The 22,927-nt window shown below is 38.0% G+C and overlaps 1 long non-coding RNA gene across 1 annotated transcript; it reads right to left on the bottom strand.

Annotated features, from left to right (window-relative positions):
- Window positions 1-13,159: 13,159 nt before the first annotated feature.
- On the bottom strand, window positions 13,160-16,073 carry LOC138896729 (uncharacterized). Its single transcript, XR_011410127.1, has 2 exons — window positions 15,494-16,073; window positions 13,160-13,882 (listed from the first exon to the last, which is right to left on the bottom strand). It is a non-coding gene; the product is annotated as an uncharacterized lncRNA (long non-coding RNA).
- Between the last annotated feature and the right edge of the window lie 6,854 nt (window positions 16,074-22,927).

Genomic DNA, 22,927 nt, shown 5'->3' with positions numbered 1-22,927 from the left:
CAGATGCCTGCAGGATACGGGCTTCTATAGGATTTTGGAGATCGGGCGGCTGCAGCTCGATTGGTCTTTGATCACGGTCCTGATAGAGCGGTGGCGACCGGAGACGCACACATTCCACTTGCCTATTAGTGAGGCCACCATCACACTGCATGACGTAGAGGTTATATATGGGTTGCCCGTTGATGGACACCCCGTTGCTCTGTCGTAGTCCATGAGAGAGCTGGCAAGTGGGCAATATCTGGATATGGTGCAACAGCTCACTGGTTTCCGGCCACAGGAGGAGACTGCACTGGCTGGGGCCAGTCGTCTGCAGCTGACGACTATCCGAGACCATTTGGAGGTATTGCACCCTGACATCACAGGCGATACACTGGAGCTGCATATTCACCGGTACACGAGGTTGCTGCTGCTCCTTATGTTTGGAGGGGTCTTGTTCCTGAACACTTCGGGGAACCTAGTCAGCTTGAGATTTCTTCATCATCTTGAGCGGCTAGATGATTTACCCCACTACAATTGGGGTTCTGCTATTTTCGCCTACTTGTACAGGCAGATGTGCCGGGCGACCATGGGCACCCAGCGTGACGTTACTGGATTTGTGTCGCTGCTACAGGTGAAAACTTATTCGAATACTCTATTCATTATAACATACCCAGTAAAAATATATCTTAAATTTTACGTCCACTTTGTATGTTAAGTTTGGGCCTGGGAGCGGTTCATGCAGTTGCAGCCACCTTTACCACCATTAGCTCCGGGTGTACCACCTCTGTTTCTCTCTCTAACTAGGAGGTGGGTTCTCCGGCGGGGATATGGACGAGAGTACGAGGCTCGACATAATCTCCCCTTATGCAGGGATTTGTTGGATTTGCTGGAGGGCGCACGGGTTAATGTATACCTAAGTTTACTTGGCCTGGCTTCACATGTGTTGCGTATACTCACATTTTCTGTTGTTACTTAATAGTTCATCTGGACGCCATACAACGACGCGCTGATAGCTAGCTTGACTGATTATTGCTCGGTCGACCGACTTATTTGGACCTCTTCCGTCCCGTTGATATGCCTTGATATTGTGGAGCATCATGCCACCGAGCGGGTACTTCGCCAGTTTGGCCGTCCGCAGCTTGTACCGCCACCGCCCACCTGGCAGACCATACATTTCCAGCGGGATGATCATTCTAGGGTGGACCAGGCATATGTGGCATGGCTAGAGGCGCAGATCGATACTTGGGACCGGCGACTTGACCTGATTCTACCCCCTTCACCGCGTCGGATGGATACTGAGCATGATTATATGGGCTGGTACCGTGATGTTACCCGACTTTTCATCGGGAATCCCATTCATCGCGCTGGCGGTTGGTACGTTCCATACCCCGGGAGGCACGAGGCACTGGTATGTTATTTGGTATCCTTACTTATAACTGCGTTAGTTTACAGATATGTATAGTGTAGTCTTGTCCCACATTGGAAGAGGAGTAATATCTCCTTGTAGTGTATAGCTATAAATAGGGACCTCTTATATTGTATTTATCATCCAATATCAATAACATATTTTCTCCCGTGCCTTCTCATATGGTATCAGAGCATTAGTGAGAAAAGATCGATGTGCGTCATTCCAGCGTTAATCGGGAAGAAAGAACTTAGTCATCGTGCAATTGTTTCGGTGACCTAAGGCTTATCTAAGTGAAAGTCACTTTTTGTCGGTAGTGTGCTAAAATCAACACCACCACGAGGTAGATCACCCTCTGATGACCAACCTCTGAAATTTTAGCCGGCAGAAAAGCCGCCACGCTCCTCCACGCGCCGGCAACAATAACTTTTCCGGCGAGGGTTCCGGCCATTTTTTGGCAAAGCTTCTTCAGGATAGTGTGCTCTCCTCAAAATTTCGAGCCTATCCATCTAATTCAAATCAAATTCCGACTACTTTTGTATTTTTTCGGCATGAACAGTGACCTTTCCGGCCATTTATTTTGAAATTATTTCTTCAAGACAGCTTGCTCGCAAGGGAATTCTGAGTCTATCCATCCTGGTTATGACAAATGCCGACAACTTTGGAATTTTTCGGTAGGCTACAGTGTTTCCGACGTAAACAGTGTTTCCGGCGCAGAACAATGTTCTGTTTTCCTGCTGTAAACAGTGTTTTTTCAAACTATTTCTTCAGTTTTCTCACAGGAGTTACTTATTTCCACTGTTTCAAGTTAACCCTACTACTACAAATTATAGCGACATGGAAACCGATACTTTGAATAGTCGGATGGTTTCTTTAGCAGATTATATTGAGTTCCTTTAGTACAAAGCATGTAAGCAGACATCTTCTGAGATAGCTTTCTGTTGTTCAAACAGGTAATAACGTGACTTATTTCTCCCAATCTTCATCCTTTGAGTCTTGGGTCATTGATTTAGGTGCATCAGATCATATTTCTGGTAACAAATCTCCAGTTGTAGCTCTACCACCTACAGCTTCAGTTGTAGCTCCACCACATATAGCTCCAATTGTAGCTCCACCACCTACAGCTCCAGTTGTAGCTCCACCATATATAGCTCCAGTTCCTCCGCATAATCTAGTTCAACCTTCTGCAACTCCACCACTCTTGACTTATCATCATCGTCTACATCCAGCATCAGGACCAGGTGATTCACGCCCCACATTAGATTCTGCACCTACTGCGGACTTGTCTCCTCTTAGTCAACCAATTGCACTCCGCAAAGGTGTACGATCCACACTTAATCCTAATCCCCACTATGTTGGTTTAAGTTATCATCGTCTGTCGTCACCTCATTATGCTTTATATCTTCTTTGTCCACTGTTTCTATCCCTAAGTCTACAGGTGAGGCACTATCTCATCCAGGATGGCGACATGCTATGATTGACGAGATGTCTGCTTTACATGCGAGTGGCACTTGGGAGCTTGTTCCTCTTCCTCCAGGTAAGTCTACTATTGGTTGTCGTTGGGTTTTTGCAGTCAAAGTCGGCCCGAATGGCCAGGTTGATCGGCTTAAGGCTCGTCTTGTTGCAAAAGGATATACTCAGATTTTTGTGCTTGATTATAGTGATAATTTCTCTCTCGTGGCTAAAGTAGTATATGTTCATCTCTTTTTGTCCATGGCTGTTGTACATCATTGGCTTCTTTATCAGTTAGACATTAAGAATGCTTTTCTCCACGGTGATCTTGAGGAAGAAGTTTATATGGAGCAACCACCTAATTTTGTTGCTCAGGGGGAGTTTAATGGTTGTGTGTGCAGATTGCGCAGGTCACTATATGGTTTGAAACAGTCCCCTCGAGCTTGGTTTGGTAAGTTTAGCACAATTATTCAGGAGTTCGGCATGACTCGTAGCGAGGCTGATCACTCTGTGTTTTATCGGCATTCTACTCCTAATCTGTGTATTTATCTAGTGGTTTATGTTGATGATATTGTTATTACTGGTAATGATCAGGATGGTATTACTAATCTGAAGCAACATCTCTTTCAGCACTTCCAAACTAAGGATCTGGGCAGATTGAAGTATTTTTTAGGTATTGAGGTTGCTCAGTCTAGCTCAGGTATTGTTATTTCACAGCGGAAGTATGCCTTAGACATTCTTGAGGAGACTGGAATGATGGGTTGTAGACCTATTGACTCTCTTATGGATCCGAATGCTAAGCTTCTGCCTGGACAGGGGGGCCTCTTAGAGACCCTACGAGATATAGGAGGTTGGTTGGAAAATTGAATTACCTCACAGTGACTAGACTTGACATTTCTTTTTCGGTGAGTGTTGTAAGTCAGTTTATAGATTCTACTTGTGATAGTCACTGGGATGCAGTTGTTCGCATTCTTCGGTATATAAAGTCAGCTCCACGCAAAGGATTACTATTTGAGGATCGAAGCCACAAGCAGATTGTTGACTACACAGATGCTGATTGGGTAGGATCACCTTTTGATAGACGTTCTACGTCTGGATATTGTGTTCTAGTAGGAGATAATTTGGTCTCGTGGAAGAGCAAGAAACAGAATGTAGTTGCTCGATCTAGTGTCAAAGCCGAATATCGGGCCATGACTATGGCGACATGTGACTTAGTTTGGGTCAAGCAGTTGCTCTAGAAGTTAAAGTTCGGAGATATCACCAAGATGGAACTGGTGTGTGATAACCAAGCTGCTCTTCATATTGTGTCAAATTCGGTGTTCCATGAGAGGACTAAACACATTGAGATCGACTGTCACTTTGTAAAAGAAAAAAGACTTTCAGGAGATATTGTTACAAAGTTTGTTAAGTCGAATGATCAATTGACAGATATTTTCACTAAGTCTCTTACTGGTTCTCGTATTAGTTACATGTGTAACAAGCTCGGTACATATGATTTGTATGCACCGTCTTGACGGGGAGTGTTAGTTTACAGATATGTATAGTGTAGTCTTGTCCCACATTGGAAGAGGAGTAATATCTCCTTGTAGTGTATAGCTATAAATAGGGATCTCTTATATTGTATTTATCATCCAATATCAATAACATATTTTCACCGATGCCTTCTCACAAACTGTAACCTAGCGTTCCGTAATTTATATTTTATATGTTGTGCAGGCTATTGGCCTACATTTGTTCCACTAGTTGGGACTGCAAATGCAGCAGCATGCCGGTGAGGGAGCGACCACTTTGCACGAGTATGGCCTGCAGGTTACAGAGCTGGCTGCCCGGACACTGCGGCAAGCCCGAGAGGATGAGCGCTTAGGACACGACCCTGCTTATATGGCGCCAGAGCAGTACCATCGAGGTAGGGCTGTCCCACGAGGTAGTACTGTCCCACGAGGCAGGACTGTCCCATGGGGTCGTGGGGGCCGGCGAGGAGGTGGTCCCCAGCAAGGGGGCATTGAGGCACCTGTTGAGGATGTTGGAGCTGATCATCCGGGTGACCTCCATGAGCCAGATTACCATCACAGCAGCATGCCGTCATACCACCTTTAGCTTGAGCTCACTCCAGGGACTTCGCAGGTGACCCCATCAAATCCATTGTTGATCACGGGCACGAGCATTACACGAGAGGATTGGGATCAGTACTTTCTAGGCCCATCGACCATTGTTTATGATCGACCGACCCGAGATGTAGATAGTGGGCGTCTGCTGAGTTATGGCTCCTCATCGAGGGGTGCTGGGGATCTTTCACAGGCGCATGTATGTTTGTATTACTATTAAATTTAAATTTGTTTTTATCTTAATGATTAGCCATAAATATTTTTATGTTTTTCTTATTAAGGCTTCATCCTCGCCCGTCACGGAGGCCACTTTGTGCGATGCTGACCTGGCTGCGACGGATCATTATATTCAAGAGCCCGATGAGACCATGGTGAGACAATTTAAATTTTTGTGACTTAACACGTACATTACTAATATATATTTTCATATACTGAGCTGACTTATTCTTCTGTAGGTTACTGCTGGACCGAAGACCCCTTCTACCGAGCCTTCCAGCACTATTGACGATCATGCTGCAGCGCAGCCTGCGATAAATAGGTGACGTGATGAGGATGATCCTGATAGCGTAGCCGGGCGGGATGGGATGCGCCTCAGGCCAGCGGCTGCGTTGAAGCACACAGGCTGTGGGACACATTGATTTTTTTTTTTTGTATTTTATGTAAATATTATTTTATGTAAATAATAGCAATAATTTTTATTGTTTACATTATATGCGCATTATGCTTTTATTTTTTCGGTTCTTCGTTATTTTAATAATACAACACAAACACAAACATAGCAACTTAACATAATTTAAATTCAGTACAACTAATTATAATACATGACACGGAAAGCATAAAGATAAAATACTACACTCAACACATACATGTCATTGTTTAGTCACTACCGCCTAGTATTCTCTGCCCTAAGCAGTTTAATTTCTCTTCAAGCCTATTTTTTTCTTCTTCCGCTTCTTTTAGTTTCTCCTGCAATACCGCAATTTCTCGTTTAATTTCAGACTCACGGCGTTGGTATTCAAAGTTCATATCCCAAATATACTGCAAAGATCGTTTGTAGCATTTCTGCTTAATGGGTTCGTCAAGCCATACCTCAAAAATGCAATAATTTCCGTCATTACCTCCAAACCTGTTTACACACATCCAGTATCTGTGCCCAACATGACCATCGGACCAACAATCCTTCACCATACAACGTTTGCCACAATAGCACATTGGTACATAATTGCGTCCAGACATTCGTTAATGCAAAATAAAATTCTGCTTTTATGGAAAGTTTTGTTATTTGTTTTGGTTAAGCACAAATAATAACTAAAATGCGCTAGTTATTTATAGGCAAGGCAACACACATAACATAGTATTTAACCGCTCTATTCTTCGCATGTTAAAGATTCTTTCGGGTACAATACAGCTTTTGCAGGCGGGCAGCTTTTCAGGTCGACAAGACAACACACATAACGTAGTATTTAACCGCGCTATGCTTCGCGTGTTAAAGATTTTTTCGGGTATAATACAACTTTTGGAGGCGGGAAGCTTTTCCAATCGACAATACAACACACATAACGTAGTATTTAACCGCGCTATGCTTCGCGTGTTAAAGATTCTTTCGGGTACAATACAACTTTTGCAGGCGGGCAGCCTTTCAGGTCGACAAGACAACACATATAACGTAGTATTTACCCGCGCTATCCTATTACATACGGGACTAGGACTAATTTTTTATATTGATATATATATATATATATATATATATATATTCACATAATTATCAAACATCTTCCTCCTCCAACAATGTAGTTTTCTAATAATTTTAGATTGAAATTCGAAAGTCAACGTAATAAGTTTGGTTTTTTAATCCAATACTATTTTTGATAACATGAATGGGAGGGAGAAATTCATTAATTTACTCCACTGATAATGTTAAATATCAATAAGATTTAACAACAATGAAAACATAATTTTATTTGATACATTTTGCAAGATAAACAAGTACATACACTTATTACAACCACATTACGGAAACAAAACACTACGTGTATCCTTGATAGTTGGGCACATTAGATGAACTTCCACCAGGAGCTGGATTACCACCGCCACCCAAACCAGTTGAAGGACATTTTTGACGGTCGTGTCCTGTTTGCGAGCATATACCATATTTGCGCGCATAAACGGTATCACCAACATCCATTGGTTCCATATACGCGTTCTTCTTTGGACCTGTCACTGACGCAAAAACTCCTTGTTACACACTATTTTAAATGGTTCCGGCGGGCAATAATGCTCAACACTATATTGTTTATCAATGTAGTTAGTTGGCCCTAAACCTGTATGTTGAAATCACTTGATGGCATGTGAGCACGACATGTGGTAGATGGACTATTTCCCACAAGAGCATAACCTTCTAGATTCATTTATGGTGTGTACATTATTCCCCCGGTTTTGATGGATAGCGGTGCGAACTTCAAAAATATTTCAATCTTGATCATACTGTAAAAATGAATGCCAATGTGCTCGCCGCCTGTATTTCTCAAATCTTTTCATTAGTAGTGACATAAATTCAACACCCCTGTCCATCAATGACGTTGCAGCTGCAACCCGTTCAACAAACCTCTCCGCCATCTGCTTGAATGACATTCGCACCATGGCAGTGACAGGCAATCCTCGTGCAGACTTCAATAACCCGTTGAAAGACTCTGACGCATTTGTAGTCAGAATTCCCCATCTTTTGCCACCATCCGCATGCAAAGTCCACTTTTCAGGCTTATGTCGCATCAACCAATGATATGCTGCCTCGTCTTTCTGCCTGATAGATTCCATGTGCCTCCGAAATTTATGCTCTTGGTGATCTATTGCAGCCATCCACATTAAATCATGCAAATCCTTGTTGGGATGTGCCTTCTAGAAATTGGCCTTCAGGTACCTCAAACAGTAACGGTGGTAGGCATACGGTTCTTGCCATGCAGGCAAATTCTCTACAGAACTTATAATGCCACTATGCCGATCAGACATTAGACAAATACCTAAACGCTGTTTGACAACGTGGTCTTTCAAGTGGTTCAAAAACAGTGTCCGCGTCTCTTTGCTTTCATTGGCACAAATAGCAAAAGCTAAAGGAAATATACTTCCATTAGCATCTACTGGAACGACGATCAACAACTTAATGTCATACTTTCCATAGACATGAGTGCCGTCTATGGATATTACCGGTCGGCAATGCAGAAAACCATCAATTGCTAGTTTAAATGCCGAGAACACATATTTGAATATATATTCTGGTGTTCCCAGACTCCGCTCAAGTTTCCATTTAACAACGGTCCTGGGGTTAAAGTGTTGCAATGCGTCCATGTACTTGGGTAGAGCTGCAAATGACTTATCCCAGTTACCATAAACAATTTTAAACGCACGTTTGCGCCCTAAAAATGCCTTTATTTTGGTAATAGTACAACCATATTCCTGGTGGATGGATGTAATGCAGTCTTTGATCTTGTACCTTATGGACGCTTCAATGTGTGGAATCAGGACAAGAGAAATCAAGTCAACATCCAAGTTGAAGTGATTCCCACTGAATGTGTCTATTTCACAAGTGTGGGTGCCAATGTATTTACCCACTTACCACATACTTGTTTTCTTCTTGCTCGCACACAACATCCAATGACAACCGGTAAACCATTTACGGCAAACAACCTTGTATACATCCGAAGTTGACTCCCATATCGTCATCTCACGACACTCTGTTATGCTGTATATTTTTGCCGCCCTGCTTAGGCGTGTTTTATCAGGAAAAAGCATGCCCTTTACTAGCACCGTTGGTCTAGACTCATCCCACATTACTGTCTGAATTTTGTCAGTATCCCTTGTGAGGGCATCCACATCTGGAATACTTGGCAAATGATCAACGTAGGGAATCTCCCTTGAATGAAACGACACTTGTGACTCGTACACTCTTGGTCTAACGGGGGTGGAGCATGCTCCCTCGTCAAATCAGGTCCATCATTCTCTTCCTCCTCATCACCACCCTCATCAGGGAAGGGTGTGTCATCTCCGGACTCATCAGCATTGTTGTCATAATCACTATTCTCTTCCTGACTCTGTGCATCTGCCAGATCCCGATTAAATATGTCGTCTTCGGGCAATTGAGTCAGGACATGAGGTTCAACTCCCTCGTTTTCACTGCACAGACAACAAAATAATGAGCTACTCAAATTGATAAATACTTTACCTATAGCTATATCACTTCACTTACAAGTCGTAATCTGTTGACATCCCATGATGGACATTATCCTTGGTGATGATTCCCGGATGGACCACCATGATCCAACACACCGGAACTACGCATATTCCAACTAGGCGTGGGTTCATAACTTGTAAAATTCATATCTGGTTGGTACCTCCTGTGGAATATATGAGTGTTAAAACAAATTCAATACAACAAAAATAAACATCGTAACACAAAGGAAAATTAAAGTTTACCACTCGTCTTGTGAATTATGTAAAATATGAGAGAAATTATTTCCTCGCTCCTCATTCGCCCGTGGAGATAAGTTTAAATCAGGCCAAACTCTTTCAGTCGGAACCTGTTCGGCAAAAACTTCTCCAGAATAACCACCCGATGACTGAGGGTTATCCTTGTTTTGCGCAACCTCATTATTGCGAACGTCTTCAACTTTCACGTAGATTTCCAACATTTTATTCAAAAAGAATTCTTGGTATTCATCCGGAGTCCTCAAAAATTAACTCAAAGTTTCATCATCCTCGATGTTAAACTCAGCGTAACAAGCAATCCCTTGCGGAGTGACAGAATATTGATATCTTCTGGTTAATTTAAGGTTCACCGAACGTTTGCTCACACTCATTTTGTTACACAACAACGATACCACTCTATCATACTCCATTGTAAGTGACAACTTAACATGACACTGTGGAGATAAACTATAGCTCACTGAGTTATTCGTCACCATAACCTCATCCCCTCCCCCCCCAATATAATGAAACCCTTACTTTTCGCTCTTTAGACATTATGACAAAATGATTGAGAATTTAACAAGAAGAAAAATTTAACAGGAGTTGAGAATATTTTTGAATGGATTTTTGCAAAATCCTTAGCGCCTTTAAATAAGGCAATTCCCAATCCCGGGGTTCGAAATTTTTGAGGCATAGCGCCCTTTAATTGGATTTTTGCAAAATCCTTAACGCCTTTAAATAAGGCAATTCCCAATCCGGAGGGTCGAAATTTTTGAGGTATAGCGCCCTTTTAAAGGGCGCTATACCCATTTGAATTATTGTTATGTCAATTAAGCGTAGGAGAGTTATTGGTGGGCCCACAAAATTTGTATAGTGCCGTTTATAAAGGCGCTATACCTGGCAGTCTTGTTCCATAGCGCCTTTATAAAAGGCGTTATACATATAGCGCCCTTTAAAAGGGCGTTATATATAGTTTGGTCACAATTTATTTTTTACTCATTTCGGTCATTTGTGTACAAAAAGCCCACATTTAGGTTCCGGACTCGTTCAAACAAAGTATCTAACACAAGTGGAATCTGGCAGGGTAGAGTATACGCTGACTTATTCTTACCTTATGCAGATAGAGAGGCTATTTTTGATAGACCATGGCTCGTGTAAACACTCCTATGTCACTTGTTTGACTCCGATATTATTCAGAGAGTCAAATAATTTATTCTTTAATTATATTGATACATTGTACTTTTGATGTAATTTTTAAATATAAATTTTAATTCTAATTTAATTGATTTTTTTATTTAAAATAATATCGAGAATTAATACCTTAATACTCGTGCTTCCAATCGGCCCTCTTAACATAGAGTAATTAAATTTTTTATGTACTACATTTTCGAGTTAATTTATTTATTTATCAAGTAATTAGGAACTTTTTGAAAGAAAAAGTAAGGGCATGTTTGGAAAGCCACCTTGTAATTGGATTAGGTGTAATTCGGTATAATTACACAATTTTGACATGTTTGTCTAACAAAATAATTACTTGGTCAGCATGTAATTAGGCGTAATTGAGGGGGTGTAATTACATTCTCCAATTCTCAAGAAGGGGTTAAGAATTGATGGTAATTACATGGTGCAATTACAAAGTTAATTTTTGAATCTCTTTTCTTTTCTTTTTAATTTACTTTTTATTTCTGTTCTTTATTCCTTTTATTTATTTTTTATTTTATCTTTTTAAATTCTTTTTTACAAATATTATTATTTTTACATTATTTTTCTTTTATTTCCTCTCAACCTTCTACATAATTTTTCATATTTCATTTTTTTTAATTACACTAAGCTATATTACTATTCTAATTTTTCTAAAACAATTACACCTCGTAATTTTAGAAAGAATAAGCCATCCACGAACTTGATTTATAATGCGTGTTGTCGTTAAAGTTGAACTTTATAATTGGACGAGGTTATATGCAAACTTAACTATGTTAAACTGATAGATTACTTTTTAATATTTAAATAATATTCTCATTTTTTAAACCGTGATGTTTTTTAATTTTATGTAGTTGCTCATATTTTTTATTTTCTTCATTGAGCATAATTGTGCTACTATTCTAGTTTTGAACAATGCCTCATAATATTAGAAACACTGAGTCATTAATAAACTTGGCATATAATGAGTGACGTCATTAAAGTAGAATCACATTGTTGAATGGGGGTTATAAACTTACGTTCTTTTTCTTTTGAACTATATTTACTTAAATTATCTTGAAACTTATTTTATGTTATGTTGTAATTTTACATAAGAGTATTATGTTAATTTTTTGGATTTTGAATTTATGTTATATTCTTGGTTCCATTTTATTTGCTTTAGTAGTAATGATTTATTAATTGAAATTGCATGTCATTCATTTTTCAGTTAGAATTAATAAATTATTTTTTTATAAAATATTTGAGTAATATTATGGCATTACATTTATAAATATTAATCTTTTTATCAAGCAACTAGTCCATGATGTTCTTACAAAATATGTACTTTTAATTTTTATAATTAATTAAAGTAAAATATTATTAATTTGAAAAATATATATCAATTATTTTTACAATATTAATTACAAATGTATGATTAGTAATTAATTTATTTTCAAGAAATAATATGTACTTAAATGCAAAATTTAATATCATTTATAAAGGTATATATTTGTTAAATCTTAACTTTTAATTTTTGATAATTAACTGTATATTTAAACTTTAATCTAACTGTATCATTTTACTTGTGCAATCAAATAATACACATATAATTATATTGTAATTATATTATAACAAATAAATAGATAGTTATAATTACAATAGTACGTAATTACTAGATTGTGTAACAGACCCTTAGTGAAATAAGGAAATTTAGATATTTATAAGCTGTTTTCATTTTCTGAAACAATAGCTTTCTTAAAAGGAAAGTTTTAACAGATTTTAAACAGTACGAAAATCTAAAATAAAAGTCTTCTTCAATTCTATTCAGGTCATCCACGATGTTGTGATCTCATGTGAGGCTACGTCGACTCTAGTGGACCACACGATATAGCTTTCTCGAGCCTTTTTTTTTAAAAAAAAACGGTGTCCCGTAATCGTTCGGCCTTACTAAATTCCGATTGTTCCTCCCAAACGCACACGGAAGTATGCGTGATCGACAAGTAATATAAGATTGTAAGTCCAGATATCGTACCCACAAGAACTTATGATTAACTATCAGCTAAATTAAAATAAGACAATTAATCTATTCAAGAGAACCGTAAAGTATGAATATTTAACTAAAATTTAATCTAGAGTAACAAATTAAGAGATTAAAGAAAATAACGACAAGCTTAAAGACAAATTCAATGTGAGTGAATATTCTAGAGCTATGGGTTAGGTAACAATCCCGTTGAGTTTTCCACTTAAATTGTCTAATTAATTTATCTGGTTTATTGGTTGACAGAGTTAATATTGCTCGTAGCCTTCTTCCGAAGTACAACTCGCCTATTCAAGCTAATCTAACGCCTATATTCCTATGGAATTAGAATTAACAAGAACACATTAATAATTCCTGTATAGTAACCAAGCAAGGCGATTAGATATATTCCTATCCTAACTGCAAATCTGCCTCCCACTAAGAGTTAAGATCTTGCTCTACTCAATCTTATATGCAATTTAGAATTCTTTCTCCCGAGTTCAATCCCAGATTCGTAGATAGTATTCAATTGGTGATCAAGCAATCAAAGAATTAAGCGCAAGATTAAATAAATAAACCAATATGATAAAATAGTAAGAACAATTTAAACTTCAAACTACAACGTTCATGTAGCACCCAACAACTCTAGAACTAATAAACTATGAGATTAAAGGAAAAGAAGAGAAGAAAAACTAATTAGAAGCCTCCTCAAAGAGTGGTATGTGTTCCTCCACGTGAATTCTTGCATCTGGTAGCAAAACTCTCTAAAAATGATGTTTAATGACTATTTATATGTGTAGGGAAGAGACCTAGACGTAATAACCAAGTCCAAAACCAAATAGGAAACAAAGTAGGCTTTAAAAATTCGGAACACGCTCGCCACGGGCCTCGCCTCGAGAGGCAAAACGCAAGCTTCACCTCGCTACACACTGTGCGCCACAACCTCTGACGCGAGCTCCTCCTCGCTTTAGCCTGCACGTCGCCAGCTCCATAGCGAGCTTTAATCCTCGCGTCGCATGTTCTATATCAAGAAAATATTCTCGCGTCGCCCAACTGCTTAGCTTCAATTCAATTTTTGCTGCCTAACTTTTCAAACTCTTTTCTCATTCTCGTTTCTTGCTTTTTGGTTCTTTTTCAGTTGTTCTCCTTTCTTTGTTTTAATTTCCTTTGTAATGTTAAACTTTATTCCTTGTATATTCAATAATCAAATAATCATAACTCCATTCTTGTAGTGTATAAAATACACATAAAATCTCTACTTTACTCTCAATTTCGTCTTCAACGTACCTACGCATAAAATAAACTCAATTAAGCACAAATATAGTATAGTTTAGCATTAAAGTCCCAAAATGTAAGGTAAGTAATGCACTAAAAATATGAAATTATAGCCAAACATCACAACCCCACACTTAAACGTTGCTCGTCCTCGAGCAATCAAACTACACTTTATATAGACACGTCCTTTTTAAACAATTCTTCTAACTCATTACACCAAGAATCTTTAAAATAGACTAAGCACAGGAGTGTAACATCTTCACCTCAAGATTTGACTCGCAAGTACCATGCATTATTCACAACTCACTCACTTACTCTAACATAGAGGTCAATGACTGTCACACCCTTTTTTACCCTCACTAACCCCTTTTAATAAATAAAACTGGTTTTTGAAACTCAAAAGGGCTTTTCAACCTGAAAAGTGACAAAAGATTGTGTTTCAAAGGATTTTTTTAGAGTCGCCACCTGACATTTGGTTTCGGTGTGCCAGGTCACCATTTAAAAAAAATAATTTTTCCTTTAAAATACATTTAGACTCTAAAATAAAAATTTGCACCAGAAATTTCGAGTAAGGGGGTTCATTTGACTCGGGGAGAAGGTATTAGGCATTCCCCAAGTCCCGTAACTAGTACGGTTGCATACTTGATCTAGTTGGCTTTTAAGAATACTTAAAGTGAGGCGAAACACAGAAAAACAAATAAACACAAAAGAGGCTCGAGGTTGTCCCTACCTAAATAAAGAAAAGAAAACAAAAGAAATAAATCTAATTATCCTACTATGCCTCCATGATGATGTCGCCTCGGTCTCCGTTTACAAGTACTTCGGGGAATTTCCCGCATAAAAATATTTACAAGTTCCGCAGAGTATTCCCCGGATAAAATAATAACTAAGGGACAACCTCTAACCTTAAATAAACAAAGACCTAAAGTTTGCCTACCCGAGTTTTGCCGGCCTAAAATGCTCCTAGAGATCAAAGTAAAATAGAATAGCGAACATGTAAAACTCAAATTTCAGTTTTGCTTCCTTTAAATCCCAACCCCACCGCTGTACATTGTCAACAAATAAGTGGCATGAACTCACAAATAAGCATATTGGCTACATGGTAACACACAAAATGATGCCATTTTTCTACACCAATTTGTAGTATTTTTAAAATGAACAAGAATCCAGAATGTTTCTCTACTCAACTTAACCAATAAACTCTACTAACTACAAGCAAATTTGGATAATAAGCAGAAAGGATTACTTACTCCTATAACTAATCTGGAACTAACAAGAACTTAAAGGCACTAATTTTTATTTTTTTTAATTGGAAACAATGTTGAGGAACCTTTAAAGTTGCAAGAAAAGTAGAATTCTAGTAGAGCAAAACTCATGTATAAAACTCCATATTTCAATTTTTAGGCAACTTAATGTCACATCCTACTTAGCAGTGAATCTACTATTCTTCAAAGATATTTCAACAAACTAATTACGAGCACAAAAATAGTGAAAAATCAACTCCCACATGCTTTTATAAATCTAGGCCAAAAACCAAACTGAGTTATATATTCCCAAATCCTCACTTAATTAACATATTTAAATCCACGCAAAAATAGATTGTAGAAGAGGAAAGAGATGGACCTGAAATAGTTTTCAGTTGATATAATTACTGCAATTTACAGCAGCTAAGGTGAAAATGAATGAATCCGAGCAATTTCAACAAGAAACTTTCAAACAGGGGCAGCAAACCACGACCGAAAAACCCGAACGACGATCAATAACGGCGACGAACCCGACTCGAACTCTAACACCTCAAACGAAACCCCATATTTTAAATCAAAATCCGAAAATTAAAATGACGAGCATAATCTTTTTTTTTTTTTTTTTTTTTTGAAAATTCACTCACAAACTAGTACTCAAACGTAGAAACATTTTTTTCTGGTTGTTCAAAGAAACAGAAAAAAGTCAAAGAGGAGATTGAAGATATTTTTGAAACCTCTAATTTTTCTCTACCCAATTCTGTCCGAAAAATCTGTCAAAATATCCCTCTTTTTATTTTGTTCTCCACTCCTTCTATCTCTCTCTTCTTAAAATCCTGTCCCCCCCTCAAAGTGTTGCCCCCACTCAAACTCTTTCCCCCAAAAATCCTCCCTTGCCTTCAAATTGTTGTCCCTACTCCCTCTTTCTCTTCAATTCTCAATTATCTTTTTGTCATTTTCTATTCTTTTTGCTTGGAGAGGAAAAATCTCTCTTAAATGTATGATTCCCCATAATCAAAATAAAATCAAAAAATATTTCTTTTGCTATGTGCTTGTGTGCATGTGTGGGCCAAGTTAGTTGGGATAAAAATCCCAAAAATGATATGCAACGTTCCATTTTTGCTTCTTTTTTTTTTTTTTTCATTTTTTTTGTTCTTTTTGATTTTGTCTTTTTCCATTTTATGAAAAGTAAGATAAACTAAATAACTAGATGAGATATAAGTAGCTAAAATAAAGAAAAATATTTTTGTACCTTTCATTTTAAAGAGAAAATAAAGCAAAAAGGTCAAAATTAGTAAAAATAGCAAATTAGACCTAAAAGAAGTATTTAAGCACTAAAATGTGTAAAACATTTCAGGGATGGTAAAAAATTATATGTCTACAACTGCCCCTCTTTTGCTAGAAACACGAAGTATTTTTAGACAAAGAAAAGACAAGACAAGTTTTTGACCCGACCTTTATTTAAAAGAGAATAAAACTAAAAGAAAAGAGAATATGACCGAGCCCTGATATCTAAGCTGCCTACATATCCTTGACTATAAAGAAATCAAGTCACGTGTAGTTCAGAAGTAGAAAAAAAAGGAGAAGGTTACCGAGGTGGAGAGTCAAGTGAAGTGCCGTCGAGATTCCGGTTCGCGGTTCCTGCCATTACATCAAAAATGAAAAATCAAATAAAATAAAAATTACAAGAAAAACTACAAAATCTTATCTACTGTTTTGTCTTGAATCTTCTACAGTCTTGTTGTGCATCTCGAACTATTGACTCGCATTCTTGAGGCGAGTTTCTGCTACTTCTAACTTGAATTGACCCTATTCTTCCAGTGGGCTCCTGCTGTTGATTTGAATTTAACTCTGACATGAAACTTGAAATAACACTGAAATGAATTCCCTCGTTCTCCAGGTGGGTGCCTGCTACTAATGCCGAAACTTGAAATAAACTCTGAAATGAATTCCCTCGTTTTCCAGGTGGGCGCCTGCTACTGACTTGAAACTTGAAATGAATTCTCTCGTTCTCCAGGTGGACGCCTGCTACTAACTTGAAACTTGAAATAAATTCCTTCATTCTCCATGTGGGTGCCTGCAATCACAACAAAACAGACAAAACAAAGAAACTTTTCTGCCCTAGTTTGTACGAGGAACATTTGTGAGTGTTAGTTGAATCCCATTATCTAGGAGGGTCATGAAAATTTAAAATTAAGTCCCATTATCCAGGAGGGTCCTGAAAACTTTAAAACTACATATCATTATCGAGGAGGGTCCTAAAAACTTAAAACTAAATACCATTAACCAGGAGGGTCCTAAAAACTTAAAACTAAATCCCATTATCCATGAGGGTCCTGAAAACTTAAAACTAAATCCCATTATCTATGAGGGTCCTGAAAACTTAAAATTAAATCTCATTATCCAGGAGGGTCCTAAAAACTTAAAACTAAATCCCATTATCCAGGAGGGTTCTGAAAACTTAAAACTAAATCTCATTATCCAGGAGGGTTCTGAAAACTTAAAACTAAATCCCATTATCCAGGAGGGACCTGAAAACTTAAAATTAAATCCCATTATTTAGGAGGGTCCTGAAAACTTAAAACTAAATTCCATTATCCATGAGGGTCCTGAAAACTTAAAATTAAATCGCATTATCTAGGAGGGTCCTAAAAATTTAAAACTAAATTTCATTATCCAAGAGGGTCCTGAAAACATAAAATCAAATTCCATTATCCAGGAGGGTCCTGAAAGCTTAAAACTAAATCCCATTATCCAGGAAGGTCCTGAAAACTTAAAACTAAATCTCATTATCCAGGAGGGTCCTGACGACTTAAAATTAAATCCCATTATCCAGGAGGGTCCTGAAAGCTTAAAACTAAATTTCATTATTCAGGAGGGTCCTGAAGACTTAAAATTAAACTCCATTATCCTGGAGGGTCCTGAAAGCTTAAAACTAAATCTCATTATCCAGGAGGGTCCTGGAAATTAAAAGCTAAATCCCATTATCTAGGAGGGTCCTGAAGACTAAAACTAAATCTCATTATCTAGGAGGGTCCTGAAAACTTAAAATTAAATCCCATTATCCATGAGGGTCCTAAAAATTTAAAATTGTATTTTCATTCTAACAATTGTTGAGCTTTTGTATTTTCCAAAATTCAAGAATTACTTGATTGCCTAAATTTCAGTTATCACTACATTGCTCCTTCAGAATCATGTCATTTGTGATGTACTTGGCCGAACTTCACATTGTGCAATCAAAAAGCTAGTAGTAGGTTTTGAAATCCTTTCTTGCTTGTTTAACAAAGACTAACTTGAAAGAGACTCAGAAAAATAGAACCAAAAGAACAAAGCGAAGTGACTTTGAAAATTAGGAATAAAATAGGAAAATTTCTAACAAAAGATGACTATTTGAAGAAGAGTGGAAAATAGAATTATCTAAGTGAAGCAACTGGCTCCAATGATCATGACATGCATTTCAGATTGATCAGCCTAATCCGTCCAATCAATCAAACTTTCAGTTCGTGTCATGTCTTCATACTTCAAAACCGGGCCTTTGTGATCTAACTTCTCTGTAAAGTCCACGATCCTCATTCGACTTGTAGTGCCCCAAAGGGTTTTCACCATCAAGCCCCTCTCATTTGTTCATCTCTCAACTCACCGTCACCTTACGGTGCCCATGAGGGTTTTCACCAATAAGACTCTCTCATTTTAATTTTTCTCTTGACTCACCATCGCCTTACGGTGCCCGTGAGGGTTTTCACCAATTTGACTCTCATTTTATTCATTTTTCCTTGTGCCCATGAACGAAGTGTTATCCATGATGTAAGAAAATCATACCTCAATCTCGCTTGACTTGGCATCCTCAAAGATTGATCGGAAGGTCTTTCCTTGGATCATAATGTAGGCTTTTGGACAGGGTTAGAAAGAAAGGGTGGCATGAAGGCTCAAAATAACTTAAGATGAAAGGGTTCAAAATTATAACTTTTGGAATCAGATCTTTTGCAAAACTAAAACTTATGCCCCAGTTTCTTTGAGTCTTGGGAATTTTGGATTTTTATTTTTATGGGACCGAACCTTGGAATAAGGCTGCCTACGTATCCTTAAAAGAAATCAGGTCAAACGTAGTTCCAATCACGATTCATTTTGTTTTTTTCCTTTCTCTTTCTTCCTTTTTTATCTTTCCCTTTTTTCTTCTTCTTCTTCTTCTTCTTCTTCTTCTTCTTCTTCTTTTTTTCTTTTTTCTTTTCTATTTTCTAACTCTACTTCCGATTCCAAAAAAGGGGTATGAAAGAAAATAAAATAAGGCTCAAAAGGGGTAACAAAGGATAAAAATATTTGGATAAGAGAATCAAATGCCCTCGTTATACCAAAATTTGAAAATGCCAAGTGCAAGACATGTAATTAAAGATAGGAAAAGAAGTCATACATAGTATCTCTTGAAGACATCAACATTAATAGCCATATCCACAACTTTTCTTTCTATGTCTGTTAAATAAAAAGTACCATTGGGCAGCACTCTTGTCCCAATGAATGGCCCCTGCCAATTTGGGGCAAACTTTCTTTTAGCTTCAGCCTGATGTGGAAAGATGCGTTTCAATACTATCTGCCCCACTTCAAATTTTCGGGGACGCACCTTATTGTTGTATGCTCTTGCCATTCTCTTATGATACAAGTGACCATGATACACTGGTGCCAATCTTTTCTCATCGATTAAATTCAACTACTCCAACCGGGTTTTGGCCCACTCATCATCATCAATTTAAGTTTCAACGATAATTCAAGGGATGTAGTCTCAACCTTTATTTCCTCAAATGTTATTTCTTCATCATATTCAGCTTCTTGGTTCATTATTTCAAGACTAGACTGGCTTTTAAGATCTTGCTGAAAATTTCTCATGCATGTTATATCATTGGAACCTTCATAAAAAGAACTGTACAAAGAAAATAAATAAAAATAAAACACACATTTGGACTAACGAAAAATGAAAAATTGCATTTCACTGAAAATGAAAGGATAAAAGGGTTTGAACATCAAAACAATCAATTGGAAAATCTAGGTTACAACCATGGAATAACCCGATAACAGAAAGAAAAACAAAGCAAACTACCAAAACTCCTCCCGGGTGGGTAGAGGAGTAGCTTCCTAGTTGCTAAGCTTCGCATTCGGTCTAACAGACTGCACATCTGTGTTGCTAAAACCTTTTTCCAATTTCAACCATATCAACCACAACAAATAGACATTGTGAGCTCTTGATCAACTCTTCACCGCCTTCAATTACTGGTTTCGGGACTGATGATATTGAAAGTTTTACAACCCCCGACTTGACAAAAGACTTAGACATGTGTGGGACATGCTTGGTAGAATTCCTAGATTCCTTATCCTTAAAAACCATTTCAATCATGTGCGTATCTGCATGGGCTGGCGAAGAATTTTGGTTGATGTTTGGCGTATCCGGGTTCTGTACTACAATTTAACTTGTATCAATAAGCTCTTGGATTACTCTTTTCAAATGCCAACACTTCTCTATATTGTGAATCGGAGCATCAGAACAATATGCACACCTCAAAGAATAATCAAGGTTCTTTGGGGGTGGATTTGGTATCTTTGCCTCAATCGGCCTCAACAAGACCAGTTGCCTCAACCTTTGAAACAAACTGGCATAGAACTCTCCAAGTGGGGTGAAGGTTTCTTTTCGCTGCTGCCTTTCTCTTTTATACTCAGGCCCAGGTCAAAAGTTTGGACCAGTAGGGTTTCGGTAGGGTTGAAGAGGGGCTACAAAAAACAGGAATGGATGTTGGGACGGGACATGAGTTTGTTTTGGCTGGTAGAGCATGAAAAGGTTGGGACGAGGTGTCAGGGTAGTTGTGGTAAGGGGTAAAGCTTGGAGGATGTTGTTGAGAAAGATCAACAGTAGTGGGAATATGGGCTTGCGATAGTGGTGGGATGGAGGCAGGATTTTCTGTGTAGTTAGTGGGGAAGGGGGTGGAGGATGCCCCCTGATCCAAGCATGATACATCTCTGCCATCTGATATTTAAACCTTTTGACCTCATCTTTCAACTCAGGTTTCGATTCTACAATCTCCCTCGATGGGCCAACAACACATGTGTCCAATTCTTTGCTAGCCATGACTGTCTTGCTCTTTGACCTAATGTTGTATGGATGACTCGCCAGAATACCAACAAACTAACCACCTTCATGTTGATAATAATAAAGATAACAGAGAGGAGCAAAATAAAACCAACATGTTAGCGTTAGAGCATTTATCAGATAATAATATCACATTACGTGAAATGCACCTAGCAACAATTAACGATTCTAGAATGACTTTGAGGGCCGCAAGGTTATATGGCATCATCCCAATTTATGATCATTTCAATCTTCTCTTTTCTTTATTTTCTAGCACTTCTTGGCTTACATCATTTCCTTTCCCCTCTTTCTCTATCTGCTTAACATTCTTTTCTTTCCTCTCATTTCTCACATCCCACAACTTCATCTTTTTTTTTTAATTTTAAAAATGATTCAATCGAACCCGATGTAGGTTGCCTATATGTCATGTTCCACATGAATCGGACCAAGCATAGTTCTCTGGAAAAGTGATGGATAGAATAAACTAAAAACAAAATCTTTTTGAATTTTCATTTATAATATTTTTTTTTTGGTTTTCAAATAAAAAATGGGAAATACGATGACAAAAGACTCGACAAACTCAGCTAGACTATGACAGACTCTAACATCACCTAAAAGACTCAATATTACTGGACAAGATTAGAACGTCAAAGACAACATAGAAATGGACTCAAAACATAAAAGTCTCCTTAAGCAGCTCCTGAATGCAACGGTCCTAGCTATGGAGGTCATGGGATAAGTGGATCCATACCTGAATGAGAAGAATAAGAACAAACGGAGTTAGTGACTCAGGACACTGTGTGAAATAGTAACACTTCATATTGGACACATGCAAGACATTATTGAAACAATTTTTGCAACATGGCATACGTGGCCAAAATGTGGCTAGAAGTACAAACTCAACCAAGGTGACCCCTAAGTCAAAAAAAAAAACCTCACTAAAGCTTACATGGCTTCAAACTCCCATAATCATAGTCCTCAAATTAATTTGCAAAAATGACACCTTTGCAGAAATGACCTATGTCGCCAAAAATGGCTAAGCATGCAAATTCACCAGGAATGGACCTTAAACTAAGAGGACACCTTGTTGTTGACTTAGGGCACTAAGACATGGGTAACAAGCCACTTTGTTTTAGCAAAAATATCCCTATTTCGCAAAAAGGCCGATGTGGCCAAGTGTAGCTGAACATGCAAGATTTGGCTACGACCCCTGAAGCCAAGAACTTGAGACTCACTAGGAAGACCGGACCCTATATGGGTTGCCTACGTATCCCTCCCCGAAAGACGAGAATCAGTATGCGTAGTTCGGGAGGATTGGATATGGGAGAAAGCTTTGAAAAATGCAACTAATTTGGAAAAACTATTTGTTTTTTTTTTTTTGAAAAATGATAAGAAACTGTAAAATGTTTTTTTTTTCTTTTTAGAAAACGGGGCAAAAAAACAAAAAGTGATAAAAACCTCAATATTCTCTCTTACTTTATTTTTCACCCTTCTTTCCCAAGTATCAATTTGCCAAATGATCTTTCTACCCTCAAAGATGCAACATTTAGCACATAAGATGATTGAATGTCCTTTTGGGATGGTGGGCCCATTTGACACAATTTGGAGAGGCTTCCTACAAAGGAACATGATACATAGGACTGACCCCTGCTATGTCATAATGATATGATGCACATAGTAAGGACCTAAAGGCCGACCTACGTTTGA

This window comes from Nicotiana tomentosiformis, chromosome 8 (assembly GCF_000390325.3).
Source record: "Nicotiana tomentosiformis chromosome 8, ASM39032v3, whole genome shotgun sequence".
NCBI classification, from domain to species: Eukaryota; Viridiplantae; Streptophyta; class Magnoliopsida; order Solanales; family Solanaceae; genus Nicotiana; species Nicotiana tomentosiformis.
Note: the sequence above shows the minus strand (reverse complement) of the source record. Positions and strands in the feature narration are given on the sequence as shown.